This window comes from Sebastes umbrosus, chromosome 16 (assembly GCF_015220745.1).
Source record: "Sebastes umbrosus isolate fSebUmb1 chromosome 16, fSebUmb1.pri, whole genome shotgun sequence".
NCBI classification, from domain to species: Eukaryota; Metazoa; Chordata; class Actinopteri; order Perciformes; family Sebastidae; genus Sebastes; species Sebastes umbrosus.
Genome location: NC_051284.1, coordinates 6916519 through 6943387, shown reverse-complemented (window position 1 = coordinate 6943387; position 26869 = coordinate 6916519). Strand labels below are relative to the sequence as shown.

The window sequence follows — 26869 nt, the reverse complement described above, 5'->3', positions numbered from 1 at the left end:
ATTTTCACATACTTGTATGTGAGTTCTATGACCATATTAAAATGAAAATGGAAAAGCATTTTGACGCTTAATTTTCAAAGTCGTACCCCGTTGTACGGTGGACAATATTCAAATTTGAAAATTAAAATGCAATATAAACAATGTAACCTGATTTTACAGTCATGCAAGCAAGATTATAGTCAAAATGAAAATGCAATTTTTCATACAATTTGAAAATGACTTGACCTGCTGTACTGAATATGAATCTGAGTCGCTGCGAGAGCTTTCAAAATATGATTTATCACTGCTGAAAGTATTGGTTGTGACATATCCATGATATCTTTTGGTAATCATCAATGGACATCTCTCTTCCTACTGAATACTAAACTCCATACAGATCTCTGCTAAATATAGGAGTCATTTCTTAAGTTAAGAAAGTTGATTATGGTTTCACTCATACTCCCAAAAGTAGGACTACAAATTAGGGCGGTCAATCTATTAAAATATTTAAATCGCATGACTGTCCATAGGTAATCGCGATTAATCACAAATGAATCGCACATTTCAAAATGTACATCAAAGGAAGATCTGTCAAGTATTTAATACTCTTATCAACATGGGAGTAGACAAAAATGCTTGCTTTATGCAATTGTATGTATATATTTATTATTGGAAATCAATTAACAACACAAAACGATGATAAATATTGTCCAGAAACCCTCACAGGTACTACATTTAGCATAAAAAATATGCTCAAATCATAACATGGTAAACTGCAGCCCAACAGGCAACAACAGCTGTCAGTGTGTCAGTGTGCTGACTTGACTATGACTTGCCCCAAACTGCATGTGATTATCATAAAGTGGGCATGTCTGTAAAGGGGAGACTCGTGGGTACCCATAGAACCCATTTTCATTCACATATCTTGAGGTCAGAGGTCAAGGGACACCTTTGAAAATGTCCATGGCAGTTTTTCCTTCCCAAAATGTAGCCTAAGTTTGCAGCGTTAATTAATCTCCATTGCAACAAGCTAGTATAACACGTTGGTACCAATGGATTCTTTAGGTTTTTGTAGTTTCATATGCCAGCATCTTCACTCTAGCTTTAAAACTGAGCCCGCTACAACCTAAAAATTGCGTTAATGCGTTGAAACAAATTTGACACGTTATTATTGCGTTAACTTTGACAAATGCTTCACTCTGACATTTGTCCAGTTAAGATTGATATTATTCTGAGATGCTTGATAAGCATGGCCCAGACTATAAGAACCGATTCAATAAATGCAAAGTAAATATATGGCTTGACAAATTCATCCATCCAGTTTTACTTTAATGTTCTTTTCCCCATATACTTCTTGTGTTCTTAGGAGCCACTCTATTCTCCTCAAATGTCAGATGTAAGTAGGGCACCGACTGTTATCTGCCAAAGATGTCTTCACTCTCCATCACTGACTTATATACTCTATCCCCCCTCATATTTATGGCATCCATCTTTCTCCCTGCCACATATTATCTTCAAATCTCTCTCCTTCTAATCTCTTTTTACTCCATCAGTGCCTGTGACAATTTTTCCAACCCTCTTTTCTCATCTTGTGTCTCGTTTGTCTCCTACTCCCTCTTATTTCAATGCCAGCTATTTCACTCCATCTCCCAGAGAACTCCAATCTCTGTTTGTGTCCAATCTCTGTTTGTGTCCAATCTCTTTTTGCGTCATTACTAGCCCCATCTCTCTCTCTCTCTCTCTCTCTCTCTCTCTCTCTCTCTCTCTCTCTCTCTCTCTCTCTCTCTCTCTCTCTCTCTCTCTCTCTCTCTCTCTCTCTCTCTCTCTCTCTCTCTCTCTCTCTCTCTCTCTCTCTCTCTCTCTCTCTCTCCCACACAACTTGTGTTTCTGTCACCGCTGGCCATCTTGTCGATCTCTCCCTTCTCTTCCCACCCTCTCACTTCCATTTCTTTCTCTTCCCTACTGTTAACCAACCCGACATCGGGGACGGCCCTTGCTGTGTCTCTGCCTTTTGAAGAAAGTGAAAAAAGGGCCCTCACTGGTATCGAGGAGATTTCTGTTTTCTGTCAAAACCGGCTATACACCGCCAGAGGCACTTTCATAGTATTCCAAAGACTGAAGCAACACAATGATAAGCAGCATAAGAAAAAAAAGCACAGCAGACACAATACATGTTGTGAGAGGGAAAAAGGTGCTCATTACTAAAACGGTTTGACATCTCTGCATCGTTGGACTAGTTGACAACTACTTTTAAAAGGGAGTTTAATAGTAGTTGCTGTTCTGACAGACTGCCATTCTCACAGCTTACTCTGCTGGTTTTGGTTTGCATTCAATCATAACTCAGGTAAAATCTCTACGTCACTTTTTTTTGGTAACTCATGATGCTTTCCAGTGTTTTTTTTTCCGGAAGGGTTACCCATCAAAGTTCAATTGAACGTCAGGTACACACCTGTTTTAACAAATACTTCGCCATGCTCTGCTGCCTTAAGCCATGTACCCCGAGGATAGGCAACAACTGCTCGTACTCCCATCAACATCCTTGTGCCCGGGGCTAGCAGACGTGTGCCTCTCCGCCTCTGTATGGTCTTTGCACTGTGTGTACCAAATCACCCCTGAGGCGTTATTCCCACCAGATGCATTCATCACGCGGCCTACGACTTTGAACTCGTCCGGTGCTTGTGCCTTCAACTTTCCGACCCCCATCCTCACCGCCAACAATTCACTTTGACAATACTGTCTGTAGTGTTGAGAAGCAGACTTTTTTCCCCCCCACTTGCTCTCCATCTAATTAGTGTCAATGCTCAATTCCTCTTCTCCTCAACACGGCACTCGCTCTCTTCCCACCCACCATCAAAGCTCTCAGCACAATTAAAGCGAGGCGAGGGGGAACGAGAACGGAAAAAAATAAATAAAAGGCAGACGTGCCAACTTTGAAGTGCAAAGTGAGATGGGGCAGGTAACCCTCGTGTGGGAGATTTGTCGGGTTTGCAGCACTGCTGGCGAGCGGAGAACATGTACTCGACTACAGTCTTAGCACATTTATCCTGATGTTTGTATGCTGCACCTTATGTGTGAGCAGAAGTTTGGCAAAAAACAGTGAAGAAGTTTGAATCTGGGTTGTGTCGGTTTATCAACGAAATTAATGTCTCAACCAGTTCTCACTCCCAACTCACCAAATGCCAACGGTTGGTGTAAAAGTAAAAAAAAGGCATTTTTGAGTCGTCATTTATACTTTCCTACCTTCGGGCGATAACCCCTGGTAGTTTGCATGCATTGGTCAAGTGTTGGACTTTGTTTCCAAGATGTTTATGTATGAGTGGGAATTAGGGTATTCACCTTTGCCAGGTTAAAGGGTTAAGTAGTAATTTACCAAGGGTTAGGCAGTGATTTACCAAAGGTTAAGATATTCAATGACCTTATACAATATTGTTATACACTGGTGAGTTTCCAACATGTGCCATAATCGTATACTGTAGGTTGGTAGAACCTCAGGCCATCTAAGCAATCAATCTTGTAAAGAGCTGTGAGCTTTGTGTTCTGTGAACACTGGAGTTTATTTTGAAAAGACACTATGCATATAACGAGCGGAAATAATGCTACTGTGTGTATAGATTTGAGCATAAAGAGTCCATTTACTGTGAACATGGAAGTTTATTTTGAAAAAGACACTATGTAACAAGCATTAACTGTCATGCCGTCTCTGACATGTCCAAATCTGACACTAGAGGGGTACCTAGAGCACCGTAGTTTGAAGCGTAGGGTCACTGTCCAAGTGAGTTTGGAGTGAGAATGTGTTGGTGTCATCTGTAGATGTAGATAAGTGGGGATAATGACTGCAGAGAGTATCGGGATGCAGGATGTACACTTGTTGAAACCTCTTTTCACGTACTCAAATGTTCCATCAAATGACAGACTCGATTTCTACAATTTCTTGACCTCTGCCCAGTTGAAAACAACTTGTTTGACAAACACGCCACCCTCAGAAAGAACAAACTGTACCGACAGGCATTTCCTTTCTGACTGACTCAGACTTTTTCGCCATCTGGATTTGTACATTCTGTCTCTCTCTGTGTCTCTGCGTGACGGCAGTGGAGATGTTACAGGAGAAGAAATTCAAAAATAAAACTACAACCTATCTTAGCAAGCAGACCAAGAGGGGCCGAATGTGTAAAGTCGCTTTAGAAAGTCATGTAAAATGCAGCTAGAGCGAAGTTGCAAACTCACTCGGGTGAAAGTAACAGAAAGCAAATGGAGCAGGGGAGTGACAGAAGAGAGAAACAAGGGGAGAAGGGCAGCGAGACAAGATAGCAGGGGAAAGGGAGGTCGAGGATATACCCGGCAATCTTAAAAATCACAGTCACAGTCACACAGAGTAGAGTATACTGGCTTTGGAGCGCCGGCATCAAAGTGGACGATGAACTGACATGCTGTTGGGGTGCTATTCAACCTAAGAGATCATTTGTGGAGGGTCACTGCAGAATCCCAGCAACGGTGGACACCAGTGGACCAGTGGGGATTCTGTGTGTGAGTGTGAGTGTGTGTGTGTGTGTTGCTAGTTGCAACACTACTGCCGAACATTTTTATTGCAAGAGGCAGTCGGGTAGAGAAAGAATGTGGGCTATATTGTAGGGTTGGAAAAAAAAAAAATCAATTCACATTCAATTTGGAACAGATTTTTTAATGCCAGAATTGATATATTTGCTTCATTTGAGTTTATACCGAGGTAGAAGAAAGTTACCGCTTTTAGTGTTGTAGTCAGAGTAACGTGACGTCATATCTGTATCCGTCACCCAAACAAACCAACCAAAAGGACAAAGCAGAAAGCGGCAGAGGGTCTGCATGGATAAGACCTGCACTCTCCCTTTTTAAATCCAAAGTGGTAAAAACTACAAATACAGTAAAGTATGGAAATACTTTGGGTTTCACATATTGCAGGAAAAGCAGAGCTAGACATCACGGCTAAAGCTGCATGCTAACTCTGTCACGGACAGGAAACGTTATCGTATTGCGGTAACGTGCGGTCAAGCCAGCCTTCACTCGCATCTCCGTGGTCAAATCGGCCGGCACTACAGCTGTAGAGCACCCATATACTGACATTTATGTTAAATGCATTCAAACATACCCGATGGAGCTGACAATAGATGTATAAAGAGAACGGAGCTGATGGGAGAGCTAGCAACGGACTTGGTGAAGTAAGCTGAAGTATACACGTGTGCCTACATCTGGTTTTCAAAATAATGTCTTTACAAAGGGAACTGTATATACAAAATATATATATGGAAATAAGATTGATTGGATTATATTCACCAGAAGTATAAAACATTACATGTGCCTTATAAATTAAAAAAAAAATACCACTAATTTGTGAGGGAAATGTCTTTATTCTTTAATTTTTGGGTTGCTGGAAAAACATTAATAAAAAATGACTGATATATTTGACTTCAGAACATGTCTGACTACATGCATGCTGAAAATTAAACATGTTTACTAAATTTATATCTATTTAGATATTTTCCAAAGTAAAAGTCCCTAGAAGTGTATGATTCAACTTTTTCCCATGGTCTAGTGTTAAAAAAAGTTAACAGAAATCTGAATATATCTTAATATTGAATCACAATACTTGTAGAATCGCAATTCTTAAAAATCGCAATACATATCTAAATGGCACCCAAGTATGGGGATAGTATCGAATCGGAAGATAGTTATATCGTCCAAGCCCTGCCATATAGAGTACATGAAGACACTAATCGGGATAATATACAGCGCGTTTGTGAGAGCGCACAAGCAAAAAATGTGTTCATGTGATAACTTGACTCTCTCAAGCTTTCAGTTCATCTGCATGGGATGGACACAAATCTGCTATTAATGTGTGAATTTAACTCCTCATAAATGTGCATATCTATATTTTCTATAGATATTTCAGGCATATATTAGTGTGTTTCTGTGTGCTACTGAGCGCTGCAGTCATGGAAGTGGAACTAAAGAAAGTCAATGACCCTGCAAGAATGAGTAAGAGACAGAGAGAGGGAGGGAATGGTGTGAGAGAGAGAGAGAGAGAGAGGGTCAGAGAGATGGAGAAGACAAAGCACTGTAGCAGCTAAGTTGTGTCATGAGTGTGTGGGAGGCAAAAGTGTAAATAGGGTCTCACGTGGGTCTGTGATCTGGAGAAATCTTCACATCTTCAGATTTAATGTGTTGTCTTATTCTTTCTGCTTCTTCTGGAGCTAAATAAAACAGCTCGCACGTGATGGAAAAAGAAAAGGGCCTCGTCCTCCAGGATTGCTGAACTGAGAATACTGCCAAATTCATGAAAAAAAAAAAAAGGAACAAGCAACTCTTTGGATGTCTGGAACTGAAGCCTGGTTAGTGATCCATAAAATCAATCCTTAGGAGAGGCAGGCTTGGTATCAAAGTGGCACCTACTGACACAGCGAATTGGCCACACTTTAGGTTGCACCACGAGGAATCAAACACTTGTTGCAGCATTTAACAATAATCAAGCACTTTTCATGTAGTGTACAAACACAAAAAATATCCAAAATAGTTGTTTATCCATTTTATTTTAGAGCAGCTAAGTGGATAATAGCCTTCCTGTGTATAACAGGCTTGATTATGAGAAACTAATTAGCTTAAAATGGGCCAAATTGCTCACTAACAGGTGAGCGCATACACCCTCAGTAATTAAGCATGCTTCACAGCATTGATTATGTTTTTAACGGCAGCTCTTTCATTCACAGCACTAATAAACACAAGGGCTGCTAGCTTAGTGGCAGGATTTTTCTCATGCCGAGCTGTGAATGCACGTGTTTCCTGTGCGTCCGAGGCCATGCTGACTGACCTGAAACAGTCCTCGCCATCCCCTCACTACTGGCGACCAGAAAGAAAGCACTGGCTTGAAATGTCCCGTTTAGACCTCACTGCTTTTAGAAGTTGGAAGTGGATCTCGTTGTTTCGGACTTTGGTTCCACTCCTGCTTTAATGCTCGTAATTTCAGATATCAGCCTCATTTTACCGTTCACTGATGGCTTTCACAACCCTGTTGGTGCTGTGTTGGGTTACTGCTTACGCAAGCTGAACATTCCTGCTGCTTCCTTTTAAAAGTTAAACACCAGTGAACCAGTTGGAGGCTTTTATTGTGAAGCAGCTATAAAATGAATAGAACTTTGTCAGCGATGCTATTCTTCAATAAAAGAATTTGTCTACACATCAAGATACAGGGATAATTGGCACTATTTGGTCACTAGATCAGTTAAAAACTGCAGGGATATATAGCACAAGCAGAAACAGCCACAGTGAGTTAGATCAAACACATTCTCACTCCCAACTTGTCAAACTCCGCAGCTTTGTCAGTGGACACTCTAGGTACCCCTCTAGCGTCAGTTTTGGATGTGTCAGGGACAAAATAATCAACTTCCATGTTCACAGGACAAATACAGTTTCTGCTCATAACATACATACAGTCTCTTTTCAAGATAAACTTCCAAAGTAGGTTAACCTACTGTAGGTCACGTTAGTTTTTAGAATTACATACGCAACAAAAGGTTAGGTTTGGGCAACAAAAGTACTTGATAAGGCTTAGGAAAAGATCACGGTCTGGGTTAAAACAAGTATGTTTGTTACATAAATTAAATCAGTTTGTTATGTAACTAGCGTTAGTTAAACCTGCAGTAGGCAGAATATTTTTGGCATTATTGGGCAAAAAATTCCATAATAACCTTTCAGCATATTGTAATTAAATTGTTCTGAGAGAAAACTAGACTTCTGCACCTCCTCATGGCTCTGTTTTCAGGCTTTAAAAAATCTAGCCTGTGATGGGAGACTTTGGGCAATCACAGGTCATTTCAGAGAGAGAGCGTTCCTATTGGCTGTTCATTCAACAGAGGCAGCTGTCAATCACTTGACGGCGCTGATCAAATATGAATAAATATTCTGTTACTCTAATGCCTATTTCTCGCGGGAAATGTTTTCAGAAACATCTTCTAGTGTACTGTTTAGCTGTAAAATTAGAGAGTTTGCTCCGGCTGGTGGGCGGTGCTTTGTATTTCTTCAACTGATCTCAACATGGCTGCCGGGTCACAATAAATATCAAATAAATGTAGTAGAGTAAAAAGTACAATATTTCCCTCTGAATTGTAGTAGAGTAGAAGTATTAAGAAGCATAACATGGATATACTTAAGCAAAGCACATTTTTACTTAAGTACAGTACTTGAGTAAATGTACTTAGTTACATTCCACCACTGGAAATATTGACACAAATGCCCCAGGGACTTACATTGGTAGTAATATGTCCTTTATTACCAACTAATGTCATATCATATACCTATACATGCCATGGTAAACCTTAAGAGTTACTATTATTAATGCCCAGAGCAAGATATATAGAAATCACACATAAGCACAAAATGATTAAAAATAGCACTTAATAGATAGAATCGGAATTATATATAATAATTAGATAAAACGAAGATGTGCTTTACATCATGCAGAACTGCAAGAATCAGCTGGGATATAATGTAAAAATTCGAAACAGGGATTTGGATGGATTTATCTGGAAAACCTTTATCATTTTTATACTAGTTGTATATATATATATATATATATATATATATACTGTATATATGTGTGTGTGTGTGCGTGTGTGTGTCTCTGTGTGTGTGTGTGTGTGTGTGTGTGTGTTTTCTATAGAGTTTCACATTAATAAAAGGTATCGTATGATTAAAGTTCTTATTCTAAACAGCCTGTTGTTAACATAGTGCTAGTTATTACCAAATGATACAGATTTGAGTAATATGAGTTGTTTGAGAGTTTTGGTTGATAAAACAGACCAACATTCAGGTTGAATATGTTATATTCTGTTCTGCAGTGGCTGCTTTGTTGTCAGTACATGACTGAAGAGTGCGCAGGTCCTGAGAGCCTGGAGGGATTTTCTGGTTTACTGTCATGAGTGGTATTTGTCTACAAACTACATTAGATATGAGTGTTTCAAAATCAATAATGCAGTTGTGCACAGTTTCACAATGATTGGGATGATACAATGCAATAAAGCAGCATGGCCATAACATGAGAACATAGTGTTTATAGATCAAAGGGGAAATCACATCAGGCATGTATAAAATCTGTGATTTTCTGACTTGAATCAACAGATATTTACACACCTGCTGCCTGGATCACTTCTAAGAAAAAGAAAAATAGAAGAAGTGATACATTTTATGTTTTTGGCAGGGGAAGAACAGCTAGTCCAAGACAGACAAAGTCACACAGAAACAACCTTCAACAACAGAAAATCCAAGGACACAGTTGATATAGTGCAGAGATGGTTTCATCTTGTTAGAGGATGTTTCACTGCTAAACCACTAATTCCATGGAGACCTTGAAATTGTTCTAACTGACAAAACATGAAACAGACACCGACGTCATCAGATTGGAATAATTGTGTATAGTTGAATTGGCAAAATTAACACAAATTGGAAAAGCTATGAGGACTGCCCTCATAGCTAAATAACATAATCGAAGGTGATAAGAAGAAAGGTATACAATTTTAAAGAGGACCTATGATGCTCATTTTTTCTACAAGAACATTTTTACATGCTTTAATGTTCAAAAATGATTTTTTTAAAAGCCCTGTGTGCTCTAATTGGCCCACTGTTCCGAAACAAACTCTTCAGACACCGCTCCAGCTCAGCTCCTAACTCGCTTTGTTTAAGCCGCTAACAGGTATTATGCAATTGTGTTACTTGGTGACATCTAGGGGGTGCACCGATACTGGATTGCATATCGGACCGATACTGACTCAAATAGCTGGATCAGATATCGGTGACAATGGGACCGATCTATTCAATTCAATCTTATGTTTGTATGCTATATACATTATGTACTGTAATTTTAATTCCTGTTTAAGTTTTGACCAATTTGTTGCCGCATTAAAAAGGTTAACACTTGAATTGTGATCCCTGTTAATTTTGAAGATTTTTTACCAAGTTGCTGGTGTACGATTGATTATTTTAATAATAAATAACAATTCAGTAAATTTATATCTATGTATTTATTGGTCACATTTTGTTTTACAAAAGGTAGGAAAGCGATGATAAAGTCAAGCCCGATGTTGCCTTACACATAAAAGAATGAACCCAGTCACTTCCACACAGTGAGGCATACAGCTTATTGATAAAACATTGGTATCGGTATTGGCCGAAACCCAAAACCTAGGTATCGGGACTGAAAAAGTTGGATCAGTGCATCCCCAGTGACATCACCACATAACGGAAGAAAAGGCGGGACTTGAAGCGAGTATCAGTATCAGGCAGTTTGGCGTGGACTTTGGGCTTTGTAACTTAGTAGACCTGTTAAATGCACAAAAATCTATCTAACACACCAAAGGAAAGGGAAAAGGGACAAAAGCATAATAGGTTCTCTTTAATGTTGTAAACTACCAATATGCAGACAGTGACAATGTGGTTATAGCATAGTAATAAGTTTTAGTGCTGGGAAAGCCAATAACTATGAAGGTCAAAGCACTAAAATATGGCATTTTGCTGTGACATTTGACTACAGCTGCCTCTCGTGGTATCTTTCTTTCTCTCTTCCTCTACACCAGGTCATTTCAGTCTTCCTGTCCTTTCACACGAGCATTATTGCGTTCATTACATCTCAGCGGGTGGGGTAGAGTCCGTGTGTTTGTGGTGGAAGAGGAAGTAACAGTTAGAGCTAATCAAGTAGGAGGCTACCCGTCTTTATCAAACCATTTGACACTAATGCCATTAGGTGAGATGCATAGCTATGTGAGTTCATAAAATTAGGGCTGGGGCCAGCGGCTGAGCTAGCACAGACGCTAAGGCTCCCATCCGCAAGCAGTGTGATGAGATTAGCATGGTGCGCTAAGCGCTGACAGGCCTCATCAGTTCACATCAGGAGCAGCGGGATGAGCCCGCTGTGAGAGAAACCATACCACCCTCGCTGGGCTTACTGTGTGTGTGTTTGTGTGCAAGTGAGTAAGAAAGAGAGAGAGAGAGAGAGAGAGAGAGAGAGAGAGAGAGAGAGGGAGAGAGAGAGAGAGAGAGAGAGAGAGAGACCGTGTGACTGATGGCGAGCTGGGTCTTAAGCTGTGTGTGTTCAAACCGATAAAACCTATCAACAATCAACATGACCCAACCTCTGCATGGGGAAGGCCAGATGTTCCACAGGCCCCCAGTGCCAATGCCATTAAGGGCCGAGCCAAACGCGCTCGCAGATTCATGTTAGTGATGGCGATGCTGATAGGTCAAATTGACTGTTACAAGTTTCAGCGACAAACGGACGACCTGCCTCGAACACTGATTACAGCAGACAGCCGTTGGAACGTGTTCTGAGGAGAACAGACGCTTGGAGGGAGCTCTGTGTTCACGCCAGTTCTGTCATTCTGGGACAATGTGACCTTGTACAAGTACATTTAGCAGTTTTCGAGGCCAGCAAAAGAGCTGCTGCTGCTGGCTTAGGTCAAAGAAGGGCCCCACTGCTTCCTGTTGAAGGCTGCACCACTGCAGTATGCTGACTAAAACCACCACAGCTCCAGGGACTCTCGCTAGTACTCTCACTAGTACTATCCTAGTGACTCAGCATGAGTTTTAAAGTTTAGGAACTTTTATTAAATACAGCAAAATTATAAGAAAAGACAGGTATACCCCAAAAACATACATTCTACTACTATATATTAATCCCCATGACAACCAAAACTTTATAAAAGTTCATAGGACCCCCAAACTACATATACAGCTCATCCATCCTTTCCTTCCAAACTATTGACGTTACTGAGGCTACAAGCAGCCTTCAGCAATGTAATCAAATTGATTATTATGTTTTCACTGTTTGTTTGTTTGTTTGAATGAAATGGAAGGGTGGAGTGTAGCACAATGAACAAATCATTCGATTTTGGTGGCGATCTGAATCATGATCCGGATTCAGGAATTTTTTTTTTAAGCATTACGATCAGCCAGAACATTAAGACCACAGGGTATAACACATGAGCAGTGTAACTGATGACACATTGATGACGTGTGACCCCGCCTTCTTCCTCATTCAGCAGAGAGATACGTGTGTGGATGTGTGGCGAGACTCCAAGATGCGGGAGCTGCTGGCCATCCGCGGTGAAAAAGAAAAAAAGCGGTAGATGACAGGATGAGAGACAACGTAGTGTAACGTTATACAGACATAACAAGGCTGCTGAATGAGAGACGCATCCGCCGATACATTAAGCGGAAACACACCGGGTTAGTAATAAGCCGACCACCTCACGGTACCGCCAACAGTGAGCAGTGATCTGTTTTGAAAGTCACGCACCTTGGCACAGTATGCACCACATCTACGTGGGTCTCTCTTCAGCTTTTTGTGGACGATAATATTGTATATCGTCTTTTTTCTTAAAGCAATATCATCAGTAGGGAAATTTCAATATCGCCCAACCCTAGACAATACTAACAATTCACGTGACTAATGACTCATGTGACTCACATGACTGATGATACCGACGAGCCACGTGACTTAAGACTGACCTTACAAAATAAGTCAAAGTTACTTTTACTTTACAGTGCGTTACGGGACACAAACACCGGTCTCCTGGTTGAAAGTTTGTTTGACCCATCCACCACAACTCCCGCCCACCCTTAACGGACTCTCAGGCTATTAATACTACGTCACTTGCTCCAACCATTGAATAACGCTGCGGGTGGGTTTACATTAGAGTTATTTGAAAGCCCGGGTTGTCTCATAATGTTGCTGAAGGGTGCCTCCCTGGGTCAGTTTTGCACTCTGCAGCTTATGTTACTGCAGTCTTGGAAAGGGAGGAGTGAGCGGAGGGGTACTCAATTGGTTACAATCTGCAACTACACCACTAGATGTAGCCAAATCCTGCACACTGTCTCTTTAAGATGAGATGTAGATTGAGAAATGCAACAGGTGGTGGGCAAACATACTGTAAAAAACATTGTTATTAGAATAAGCACAGTACAAACTGACTTGGATAAATATGCACACAACAACTAGAAAGCCTCCGGTGGTGGGCTGTGGTGAAATTTCCATCCGCGTAAAAAAGAGACTTTGTCCGAGACTGAATCTTATTACAATTTCACCGTGTAAATCCCTGAAAGATCCATGGGATTGCTGTTTAAGGTGGAAGCAGCAGCAAGAACATTTGTATTCCTCAACAAAACTCCCCTTAGGTTTCACTCCATTTAGACTATACCTCCAGAACCAGAACGGAGAGATTTTAACCCTGACCGCACACGTCGCTACCTGCTGCATCAAACACATCGAGGGAATTTAGACTGATAGCTTTTTAATTGTGGCTTTATTAATGCTTAATCACTGGACAGGTACGCTGTAATGAAACATTCAGCCTGGCAGGGGAAATGCAAATGGACTTTATATAATACGATCTCAAATGAATGGGACCTCGCACCCTGCTTCAACAGACAAATGGCCTCTGACTTCACCCAATCCTGGACGGAAGAGGAGGATGGTGGAGAGGAGTGTTTTCCTGCCTCAGGTACTAATCAAAGTCCATCAACTGGTAACGAACAACGGCTGACTACACCAGTTGTGTTATGTTTGAAATGTGTGATATTTCTGGATTAAGCGCAAAAACAGAATAGAAAACCATTAACGTTAGTTTGATTTGAAGAGCGACTGACACTTTGACAACACTCGACGTCTATTAACTCAGTAGTTTGACAGGCTGTGATTTCAGCTCTAAGACGGGAGAGCGAAAAGCTTTTGTTTGCAAAAGGCCTCATTAGCTCAGTAACCTTCGACACAGATGTTTGTGAAGCATTAGTTCTTCCAGCCAATCTGAAAACTGACTGACTGACTGAACCCAAATTATGTGCCACCGTCTCTTTATCTCTCTGTCAGTTGATGTCTGCTTGTTTCGGTAAACAAGCAAACAAAAGCAACACAATTTTGCCTCCTCAAAGAATGACTGCATGCTAATTTATTTTCTGCATCACTCTAAGCTGATATAGTTTCTTTCCCCAATGAAACACACACAGTTTGTGCATCCTATCGAACCATTTTGTCTTAAATCCATTTGTTTTCTGCCTCATAAATTTCCCCTTAGTGTCTGAAATCGACTTCCTGGACGTGGAAATTCCATCCAGACTCAGAACAGTAAGACACATTATTTAACACCAAGCAAGGGCACAAAGACGTCATTAAGCTTTCCCAGGAAGGAAAAAGGCCACCATTATCCATCTTTATTAGTATTCCTCTTTTACCGACAAAACTTAGTTATATACATTTCCTCTCTTTATTTACTCATCTCCTCCATACACATACAGTATGTCATCATCAGAAAGAAGGCCGGCTGAACTAAATGAAGCTCTTCTGCACTGCTAATGACTTTCTGAGCAAGAGAAATGTAGCACTCTCACAACTGAAGGAACATATTGAACAAATACAGATGGATCGAGTCTAAGGGGTTTGGGATCTTGCTTTGCGCTGTCTGTGCTATTGTTTTCCTATGGGTAGAGCTGTGGCGCCCAACTAGGTAGAAGCACTACCCTTGGCTTGGCGGACACAATTCTAAATTGCTCTACGCTCAAAGTTAAAATTATTTCAACTTTAACCTTGGTTGCTGCTGATATTTAAAAAAGGCTACATTCAGACTGCAGGCAAATCTGTTTTGTTTCTCAAATCAGATCTTTAAGACAGACTGTTCGCATTGGTATTCGCAAGTGATCAGATCAGATTTGTGTGTCCAGACATCACCAACCTATCCTTTAGGTTGCTGTGTTAATGACGTAGGCATCAGTAGCAACACAGTTTTCCAACCCTGAAGAGATATGGAGGTCCATCATTTCGCCCTCCAAACAATCGCAGTGCAGAACTCCTCCGCTTCACCAGACAAACTCAACGACCATGGAGGCTGGCGTACATTACGATTTTCCATGCTGCAGTCATGGCAATTTATTCCACTGTCCGTCCGCGGACTGTTGTTTTCCACTATGTTGTCCTCCATAGAGCTCAACAGTGAGGGTTTGGAAGTGAAAATCACATGCATATTCTGAATCGTGGATTTGATAATTAGCCATAATGTCACAACCATCCAAGGTAGACTTACACCACAAGCTACGAGATTGTGAAACTATGGTATATGCTCCTGTAGAAGCCACAAGTCTGTATGATATCAACCATGATTGGATGATATCATGTGAAGAACTACACTACTCGTACGTGCTGCTCCATGGTCTGCTCCCGAATTTCAAACCGGGCCAACATGGCGGCTCGTTTGGAAACTCTCTCTTATATTATGAAACTAGTTCACCCAAAGGTGTTTCTGACAACATTTGGTGCAAGAAATGAGGCATGCAATTGCTGAATCTGTCTTCATTTTAGATTGACAACGGTTAAACGTTTAAACAGGAATTTCCAGTGTTAGCGACTCACCATTCGCAATGGTTTATGGGATGAGTAGTTCCTTCACTCTTAAAATAATTATGTACACAGTCTTGTACCTTTGCCTTTTTTTTCCAATTGTTTTTTCGCTCTGAATCAAAGCTTTTATGGTCATGATTCATCTCGTAGCTGGTTGGCTTGGTTCCATACTTAAAACTCTTTATGAAAAGGATTTCCTGAAATTTCAATGGAGTGAATGAATAGGAAATTCACTTTCAGAAGTGGAGCCGTTCAAAAATTAGACACTGTGGAGCTCCATAGCGCTCTGCTAGAAGCAGCATGGATTCTGCTCAGCACTTCCGTCACTCTGGATTTGATGTCGTCGTCGTCATGTGTTGAATTGCAAGTGACGCAAAAGATACACTTTTGAAATCCGAGTTGAGCTTCCAAAGCCTCTGTACTGAGACACATCTGTAGAAATCTGATTGGAGTCACATTTCAAACCACCTGAAAATGCAAAAATCATATTTAATGTGTTTTTTCTGATGTCTAGACTTTATAAAATCAATCTGAATCAAACTGGATATGTCAAAAAACGGATTTGGGCTGCCAGTCTGAACAAGGCCAAAGCACAACCAATGAGATAACAGCTGTATGTGACATATCCACTTTTTGATGACGTATACTTGCGCCGCGCTTTGCCTCTGCAAGTGTCTGCAGTATACTCTGTGTCCTACCTCGCGGTGAGCGAAGAGCAAATCTCTCATCATCTGAAGGTAGCTTTATGAGTGATGTTTCAGCCTACTTGTTTTGTCAGGTGAGCAGCTTGTTTTTTTTTTTTGGGGGGGGGGAACACTGCAGAACAAACCCCTCGTGTTTAACTGGGTTTAGACCCGCGAGACAGGTGTGGAGCCGGTCGATAAGCCTGTAACAGGTTGACTCCTTCTCGTAATTGGAAGAGCTGAAAGTAGGACTGAATTGCCAGGGATATAAATGAGGCTTATCAAATGCCAGGCACAATTTTCTTTCATCTCCTCTGTCTATCGGTATCAGAGACGATCTCTTTCATCTCCATTTCTATTCTGCTCCCCATCTGGTCTAGCTGGTCCTCTGAAGCTGACTCAGGCACGTCATATCTCTTTTGCTTTCCCTCGAATACCCCTCCCCCAACCCTCCTCCCCCCACTCCTCTTAATCCTTTTTCCAGACTTATCTCACTCAGTCTTTGACAGTGTCTCTCTTTATTTTTATATTATTTTATTATCTTCTTAGCATTCTTGCTCCTCCACCTCCTTCACGGTGCCCTTTTCTGATCCATCATTTCCCATCGCTACGCTGGCAGTGCTATCATGAATAATGAGAAAAAGAAAAAAAAACAGAACATTGAAAAAGAAACAGTTTTCGAGCTGAGTCAGCTCCCACGGCACTGATGGTATTTCCTCTGGGTGAATATAGAGTCGTGGAGGGACGAGGATGTACATTCCCTACAACACTGCAAGACGCTCGGTTGTAGAGATAGGAATGCAATGACAGAAGTAAATCAACTGATTTCACTGCACGGAAATGTGATATAGAATTTACATCCGTGTATCTAGTCTATGTGCATGCACGTACAAAAGCATATGTAAGTTCGCACTGTACTGTATGTCTGCATAAGAAATATTCAGCAATGTGCGACTGGCATGGATATCATGCTTCATGTTTTCTTTGCACGTTTTATTTTCCCACTACATAAAAAATACAATTCTGGGAGAAACTGAGTATTTGTCATTTTATCAAATCCTGGCACGAAATCAGCAGCTGAATACTAAAAAACCCATTGCTTATTGGTTTGGTTTATTAGCCTAATCAAATATGCATTAATGTGTTTGTGCCTGTTTATGTGTGTAGGCTCGTCTGTGTGTGAGTCACACACACACACACACACACAAGCATTTGGGTATATGCCTGTTATCAGAGCTCTGTAGCACTCCAGCACCGCAGTAAACCTGCTTTTCTGATACAGCCAGATTAGCTGTGATCTTAACAGATCCCATCTGATCCACGCTCCACAGTGGTCCCTAAACAAGCTCCTATCTCCTTTTTAAACACCAATTCAAAGAGTAGCTTAGACAGATGGTTGACAGGCTCTTCATAAATAATGCAACATGTACAATGCGTGAAGGAATATGTATATAGTTTAATCTGTAGGAAATGCCATGTAGCAGGTTTCCCCCTGTGTTGGTCCCAGCAGAATTAATTTAAGCTCCTGATTATTTTATTATTTTTTAAAGCATTTTGAAGGGATAGTTTGGATGTTTTGAAGTGGGGTTGTATGAAATACTTATGCATAGGCCCATCTAAAAAAAAAAAATGCAATACCAGTATTAAGTGCAAGCTATATTTAGAATAGCCACCAGACTCCATTGACAAAAACAGTAATTTTCTACCGCTGCCTCGATCGGTTAGTTTGTCGGTGTTTTAAAAGACTAAAGTCACACACTAACACAAACTAACCTATCCCGTCGGAAAAGGCTGTCTGACGGCAATGTAAAGCAGTGAAAATGTAGATTTTTTTTAGGTGGGTCTTTCTTAGGTGTCTAAAATACATTTTGCTGCTGCCCCCGTCCACAGCAGTACATTGCTTTGCTTCCATGCAGTAACTTCTGTCTGCTTCTCCAAACTGGGGGCGTGCCGACCACCATCTACTGTAGGTAATACAATGACTATAGATAAGTACCTCATACAACCCCACTTCAAAAAATTCAAACTGTTGCTTTAAGGTTAACCAGAATTACTTTTTTTTACTTTTTGCATCCTTCAGAGTCCGTGATATAACCGTGAAATATCATTTAGGCAGACATAATTCATAGAGAGGGCACACATTTGGTGTGACAGGTGGTGGAAGCAAACATTGGGAGTTGGTCAGTCCTTCCCTGGAAAAATGGACTGCACAAACAGACACAAACACACACATGGAGTTGAACTTGACTGAACTGACACACGGAGTGACTCACTGTGACACTGGCCATGTGCTCCAGAAAAAAAAGTACATTGATTTGTATCTGAGTTCTTGAATCAACATTTTTTTGTCAACAGGCAAAAATCCAATTTCAACTCCACTTCCAAAACTCAAGACATCATCCCAGGCCAACCAAGCCCGTCCAATGTCAAAGGGTCCTCCAAATACAGGCTGAGAAATACAACCGTTTTTTGATACATACAGTGTATGCTTTGCAACTCTCAGTGTCCCACAATTCATAGCATGCCAGTTAGTTGTTTACTGTAGCATTCAGAAGATCCACATCGACATGTGTAACAAATGTATTCCAAGGCTATATTGTATTTACTGGGTATTAATGTTCCAATAGTTGTATTGTATGACACACAAAAAAGCAAATAGAATTCAGGAAAAACTCACTGATTCTTCTGGTTTTCAGCTTGGCTATGTTTGTCACTGGCTGCAATAGATACACTGGGGCTCAATTGATGCATTTATAATTTTGTACATACACTATTTGCACAGTCATTCATCAAACATCAGAATTCACTCTGGAAAGTCAGTCACCGTGGACTTTGTTGGCCATTTGAAATCAACTTCTGTTGAGACCCGGTCGCGCGGAAAGTCGTATAAATGACACGACAATGTGCAAGGCAAAAGTCTGAAATAAAAACGCCGTTCTTGCTTTGGTCGTGTAATTTTTACGCCATGTAGTCTGTACTGTCTGCAATGCAAATGCATCCGTGTGAATATGCTACGCTCAGGGTTAGTTACATAGAATAAAACATGAGACGCTTCTTAAAATATTTAATCGCGATTAATCGCATGATTCTCCAAAGTTAATTGTGATGAATTGCAAATTAATTGCATGATTGTCCATAGTTAATCATGATTAATCGCAAATTAATCGCACAATTTTTATTTGTTCAAAATGTACCTTAAAGGGAAATTTGTCAAGTATTTAATACTGTTATCAACATGGGAGTGGACAAAAATGCTTACTTTATGCAAATGTATGTATATATGTATTATTGGAAATCAATTAACAACACAAAACAATGACAAATATTGTCCAGAAACCCTCACAGGTTAAAAATAATGTGCTCGAATCATAACATGGCAAACTGCAGCCCAACAGGCAACAACAGCTGTCAGCGTGTCAGTGTGCTGACTTGACTATGACTTGCCCCAAACTGCATGTAATAATCATAAAGTGGGTATGTCTGTAAAGGGGAGACTCGTGGGTACCCATAGAACCCATTTTCATTCACATATCTTGAGATCAGAGGTCAGGGAACCTCTTTGAAAATGGACATGCCAGTTTTCCCTCGCCAAAATTTAGTGCAAGTTTGGAGCGTTATTTAGCCTCCCGCTGGTATGACATGGTTGGTACCAATGGATCCCTTTGGTTTCATGTGATGCCAATATCTTCACTAGCTTTAAAACATAGCCCACTGCAAGCTAAAAATCGTAAGTTGTTTTAATGTGTTAAAGAAATTAGTGCCGTTAAAATTAATTTGCGTTAATGCGTTTTTTTTTGACAGCTGGAGTTTTTTAGTTACATTTGTGACCAGTTTTCCGTACTTTAGTTACGTTGTTGACATACATATTGTTCTTAGTTTACAAACTTATTTTAAGCCTAACCATGACATATTTACTAAACCTAACTAGGTGGTTTTGTTGCCCCTGCTGGTACTACACCTTAATAGACACGTATAATATTCACGAGTCGACGAGGCAAAACATGACACTGACACCTTATCCCCTGGTTGTGATATTGGGTTGTCTGTTGATAAGCTTGGAAACTTTGGACATACTGACAAGGGCTGCCTAATTCTACCAGTAGTTCTGGTCTCTGTGAAGTTAGTCTCCTATTTGGCGAGGAGGAGCAGGTTCTGCGGGGCCTTCAGATCCCCTCAGGGACCCACCTTTGTGCGTTGCATCCTTCAGAGGACCCTGAAATGGGAATGAGCAGCTGTCTCCTTTAATCTCGGGATGTCTCTTTTTCAATTGGTGTGTGTTTTTCTTATTCTGGTTTCTCTCTCCTTCTCTCTCACACATACTGCAGGATGTGTAAATATAATACAGATTTAGCCTTCGATGTTCAGACAGAAAGCTTTCTCGGGATGCCATCATTATATCAAAAGAACATGTTCAAAGATGTTCATACTAAAATACACGTTTACTTTGTCGTACCAGAACACTGAGCGATTACTGGGCCTGTTGCTTTGGGACAAATATTGAACACGCCTCCAATCAAACAATCTAGCTACAAATGATGTGTATTAATCACTACAATGATCTTACATTTTCCGTGAATTTATGATTTCTAGAATGCTGCTCTGCTCACTATTTACTGAAAATGGATGGGGACCATGTACATGTAAATGTCTCTCCCTCGTCTTTGTGCCTAGTTACATAAAGCCATTTCAAACACTCAAAGGAGTTCCTTTTCTCTTGCTCAAACAACAGAAACAATATTAAGAACAAAAAGAAGAGTGCAATAGAAGACGGAACACACTGAATACTCGATCTTGTCAATTATTTCTAGCCGTTAATCATTTGACTTTTTCTCAATTAGTTTTCCATATGTTAAAATAAACACAAAAGAACGGTGAGGATTGCAATTAAGATTGACCCGAGCAGACTTTGCGTTACTATGGCAACTTCACCATATTCCTACTGTGAGGAATCACTCAGTATTTGCCCTTTGACAAAGTACCTAAATTAAACACAAAGCTGCATAATCACAGAGATGAAATCCATAAATCTGCGTTATTCCACAAAAGCATCTGTCTCCTTAATTAGGGGTTCAAGCCCGGAGGGCTGAATCCCTATTGTTTTTGTGCTGATTTATTATTTTTTCTTCAGAAATATTTGCGAAAATTCCTGTGAGATGGTACATGTAGACACATGAAACGTTCAACAGGGATTGAAAGTTGTGTGCAAGTGCTGCTCAAGAAATATGACCCCAATACGCCTGATGGGGGCGCTATAATTAAAGGTCAACTTTGAAGTCATACACCGTTAAGTCCAATTTACAGAAATCTTGCTTCAGACATTCATCTGCATTCAATCTACAAATTTGCCTCAGGGACCATTCAAGTCTGCCTGACTAGATTTAAAGCCATTTGGAATTCTTTGAAAAACACATGGAATAATCCTCCTAAACTGTAGCTCCAAGTTGTACCAAATATTCTGTAGATCATTATTGGTCCAAGCTTATCCAAAGTTATCAAAAGCTTGTTAATATCTCATTGCGTTTCGAAGATGTTAACCAATGAACTTTATAAGGGTGTGGCACATTTATAGACCTAACGCCACAACCCTTGGGCCCAAAACATCACGACACTTGCAAGATACTGTATGTTTAAATAGGTACTTGGAAAATACCCTGAAAGCTTCATTCAAATTGACCTCTAGGGGGCACTACAAATGTAAAAAAAAAAAAAATTAAATTAAATAAAATAAATGCGTGACATAACAAATCTGACTATAAATCAGAAATGGTTCGTCCAATCATAACAAAACTCGCAGGATATGTTTCATAACAATGTTGAACCATGAATCCACCAGTTCCCAACACATGTACGGGCCTGGCGCAAATTTGGCCATAAATCAATGATAATTTTTCCAAACATCAGCAAACTTTTTAACTAAGCTGTTGAAACATGTCCCCAAAAATGTTTTTGAAATTCACGAATAGGTGGCAACGGCGCCAAAGAAAGGCGTGGCCTAGAACAGGTTTGCCATAAATGAATGAGCGTCTGTCTAATCATCATAGAACCTGTTAGTTATCTTTAATACAGGTGTCGGAAAGTGTCAAAGGTCTAGACTCCTTGCAGCTTTTAACTACTAACGGTCTGTGTTGGCTTGAATCCCTGAATCGCCGCTTGTGGCTATTATTTAAACTAGTAAGCGTAAACTGCATTATTCTACATACTACATAGGAGAACTTTCTTTGTGGTTGGTGTCAGCATGGTTTAGAAAACGAGCGATTTGTTGGCGCTTTTGATTTAGTGGCAGATCTCCACAAATTGGGCTTCAAAACACCTCTTCAAACAGAGGAGGAAGGAAAAGAATAACATATCCATGGATGGATGCTCTTATCCTGAAGAGCAACAGTGAAGTACAGCAAAAGGAAGAAAGCGATTCTTTGAGCCTGAGGCTGAATTTAAGCAAGAGGCGATGGAACCACGCTGCCTTCCTTTCAGTTGAATAAGCACTGTAAGTCCACAGGAGTGTAAATGTAATGCGAAACTTGTACAGTAGGCCTACAGGGGCTGCTGGGGAAACCATACTGAGACTGTGGACAAAAGTTACAAACTGCAGCAGAAAAACAAAATGTAACCTCTGGCTGCTGCCAAAAAGCCTGTGGCTGTTTTTTACAATTGTCTCTGAATTCATAATGAGAAAGGGTAGAGTGCAGTATGATTAGCACTGTAGCTAACATTAAGCAAGTTACTTAAGAAACTTTTTAAGACCATAGTTTCAGAGTACAGCGAGCTCCAGCTGCGGACACTGGTTTGAAATCAGTACATTAGAGCAGTGGTTCCCAACCTATTCTCCTTGAAGAAAACTCCTTCAGCTCAGACTCCAGCAGGGCCTTCAGCAGTGACCAGCCCTCCACGGACAGACCCAGACCTGCAGACGGAGCTCTGGGCCCTGCAGCAGCGACTCTCCTCCTCCAGCCAGGCTCAGAGCATCGCCTCGCTACTCCGACAGTCCCCGCTGGAAGCCAAAAGACACCACGCTGCTCGAGACCCGGGCTGTATTAATGGGCCTGCTGGAGGGAAGAGAGGCACGGGAGATCCAGAACCAGGACTTCACGGGGCAGACTGTCAGACCCAGCAGCAGTACAATTAGAGGTTTTCTAAAGGGACTTTGGTGTTCGGAAACACTACTGCTTTTGTCCACAGGGACCGCCAAAATCAAGTTACTCGTAGTGGCTTCAATTCACATTTTGGTGATTATACGTCACTTACGTCGTCTCCTCGTTTGTCTTTTTTAACCACTACTGTCTCTAACATTGTTTAGAGACAGTAGAGATTTCCAATGTCTTTTCAAATGACTGATTGTTTGTAAGTCAACAAAGATGTATCACTACAGATTCCACCTAAACGTCTTCTAACATCCTTAACCACTCCGTACAGACACACTGCACCCTGTTATTCCTCTGTGTGCTAGATCAACATACAGGTTTAACAATCCAGCTGGACTTTTCCATGCGTAATGAAGAACTCTCTTTGCCGTTACAGGAGCCCAAGACAACAGAGGATGGCCCCGTCAACACAAAAATGTGCATCATACAGAAAAACATTGTTTTGATTCAGGTATTTAATAAATAATCTGCAAAGGAGCACCGAGGGAAGCAGCATTTGACTTTCTTTTTTTTTACAGAAGTTGATGACAATGAATAACAAAACCAGCCAAGTATGTCAAATGAATTGTGTGCCCGTACACACACACACACACATAAACAAAAGGTACATGCACACAAACTCGTGTTTTTAATTAAATCAACCATGACCATGTAATTCAACAATAGAGGGAAGCGCAGTGTTAATGCATTTTTAAAGTCACAAGTTGTTCCTTTCCCTGTTAATCCTTCCTTTGCTGTGCCAAACACAAACAACTCTCCAAAAGTTTCCATTGTAACATTCAATTACTCGCACCAACTTTTAGAAACAAGCAAGAAACAGTTCCCTCTGCTCCTTATTAATATTCATTGTCAATTGACAAATTGTCAGTGACTTGCAAAATATAGCTATTTTGTAAAATTAATGATTTCTTATTGATTACGCAGTAATATGTTTAAAGGGTGAAGATGTTTACACGAATAGAAGCAATGTCTTCTGATGGTTTATTATTGTGTTGGTAATTTGTGTAATCCATCAGATTACATTACATTTCTCTTTAAAGTAATCTTTCAACAACTCCGTTAATTGTCATATGCCGGCAAAATTAAAGTAATGTCAACAAATGTCAGTATGCCATTATATTAAACTAAGACAGTGAACATAGTAAATATTATACCTGCTAAACGTCAGCATGTTATCCATAACATTGACAACATGTTAGCATGCTAATGTTAGCACTGTTAGGTGCGCCTGCACTTGGTTTTCGCATTGCTATTTAAATGAAGCAAGCGATTTTCTGCAGTGAAAAATGTCATTTTTGAAAGGCTAAACGCCAACAAATATGGATGGTATCAGAATATTTCCATTAAATAAACACATCTAAGTTTAAAAAAAAAAAAATTGACTTTTGGACTTGACAACGCTCTGGAGTTATTGGAAATGTTTGGATCACACAAGTCGGAAACACTCCTATATAGCCACCACTGGAATATAATTCTTCAAATAGTATAATACTAATAATACTAGTGGAGCCTGATCTTTATCTGCAACTGTGCAGAAATACCAGGTTTAAACAGAATGAATAGACATGCAAAAAAAAAAGAATAATCCATATTATTCCCCATGTAAATAGCAAGAAAATACTGTGCCATTGACTTTAGACCACGTTTTTGTTGGTCAGTGGCGCAATTGCTTTCTGCTGCCTCAAGATAGAAATGCTCCAACAATGTGCCTGACCATACCTCATTTTAAGACCAGGCACAAGTACATTTGCTACTGACACAACATGGGTGATGTGCGTGAAAATGACAATTGCTTCGGTCTAAAACTAGCAATGACAGCTGTGCTGCGCTGTGTGCCACTTTGTGCCGGGTATAAAACAGGGCCCTTAGTCTCCACAGTCACAGAAAGCTTCTGATTTCGCATTTTAGAATTGGAAGATATGAGTTCAAGCAGCATGAGCGAGTCTCTGTGACCTTCACTCGCAATACAAGATATATATCTAAATATATATCTTGCAGGTGGATACATAAACTACAACATTATTCATGCAAATACTTTCCGTTCAAGTGCCTATAGACCATACACAATAAAGCTGATTTATTTTCTCCCCATCTGGGTATGCCTACTACAGTATATGTGATAAACACTCAACACTAAAATCATTTTCCATTCCTCCACTCGTTGCATTTCATCTGACCTTCTTTACAAGCTGGATCACATATGAAATCTACTCTTCTTTCTTGTGACATCTGTCTGCGGTGCCTGTGGTGCCGTTATCTCCCTGCCTCTGCATTTCTTATCAGTGTGGTTATTACATTGCTTTATGCACTGGGGAGGCCAGTCCCAAACCACACTACCTACCATACAGCTTGAAAACCCACCATAATGCTCATCTTCAAGATATCTGTGTCAAATATTAGTTTGCAACAAAGGCAGCTTGTTCCTTTCCCCTCCCATCTCTTCTTGTGCATTTTTCTACCTGCAACACATGCATTAAACAATGAAAAAAGCACAGATGTTTTTCACTGTAAGCACTCCATGTAATGCTGTAGATCTATGTGCACAAATAAGCCTTCGAAAGAGGCGAGCGGTTTAAAACTGTGGAGCTATATCTTTATCTGGTTTTCATTTATCAAAGAATGATGGGACTGCAACAGTTTTGCTGTGAGAATGATACTAAACCGTCAAAGAATGGGCTAGGCTGAGGGGTAACATTTGTCACTGAGTTTATGTGTCTTAATCTTTGCCTCGAAACGCCTGATGTGAGAAACCGAGGGAGGTAAAAAAAAAAAAAGTGTGCAAAGCGCGAGAACTGCAAGCTAAGAAACACACAAGGGTCTCTGATGTGAGATGCTTCAAAGACCAGCAGGGGAACTAGAGCAGAGGTAGAACCCTGTACAAGATGGAGGATGAATCAGACCCTCCACTCACCTCAGCAGGTCCCCAGCGAGAGCAGAAATGTGTCTGATCATAGCCACGGGGGGTCCTGTGCCGTCACACATAACGTCTAAGGGTGTGTGTGTGTTTGTGTGTGTGTGTGTGAATGCAAGCGTGCTGTGTGTATAGATGCTCTCTCACCAACAGAGGAGCCTTCAGGGAAACGCCATCAAAAGAGCCTAATTAATCAGATGTAACACAGCTGTGGCACAGGTGGAGAGCTCAACAGGAAGTCTGAGAAGACCCGCGTTAACACACGCCGCTCTGCCCGACGTCACTTCACCCCTTGACCTCCAGGAATTCATTTGTCTCGACTGCTGCTGGCTTGAGTTTACTTCAACTGTACAAATGGGTTGAGCTCCAGTGCACAATTTAGCCAAGCCCAGGTAATTACATGGATGAATGCGGGTCTCAGCCCGCTTACTTCAACATTACACACACGCTTACATACACACACATCCTCTTGCCCTTACGTTCAGGTCAGGATCAATACGCTGATTGATTGAGTAAGGACAGATATCTCGGCAGCAGGCTGGATATGGGTATGGGATTGAGTATGGATGACACTGGCCCTCAAGAAACCAATCGATCTGACCTTTACGGATCGATGATCCACTCAAGACTAAGTGAGAAGCGTCTGGCACTTAAAACAGGTTCACCTAATATCAGAGCAAGACATGCATTTCTGTGGCCTTATGGCAAATAAATGCAGGGGTAATTGACTGACAGGGTTACTTTTAAGAGGTGC

General features: G+C 40.7%; 1 protein-coding gene and 1 long non-coding RNA gene across 4 annotated transcripts in view; both read right to left on the bottom strand.

Moving 5' to 3' along the window:
• Positions 1-26869, bottom strand: part of alk (ALK receptor tyrosine kinase) — a 474023-nt gene that overhangs the window by 237437 nt on the left and 209717 nt on the right. The gene's annotated exons all lie outside the window — the stretch shown is intronic.
• Positions 16185-23760, bottom strand: LOC119474683. Its single transcript, XR_005203615.1, has 2 exons — positions 22883-23760; positions 16185-16686 (listed from the first exon to the last, which is right to left on the bottom strand). It is a non-coding gene; the product is annotated as an uncharacterized LOC119474683 (long non-coding RNA).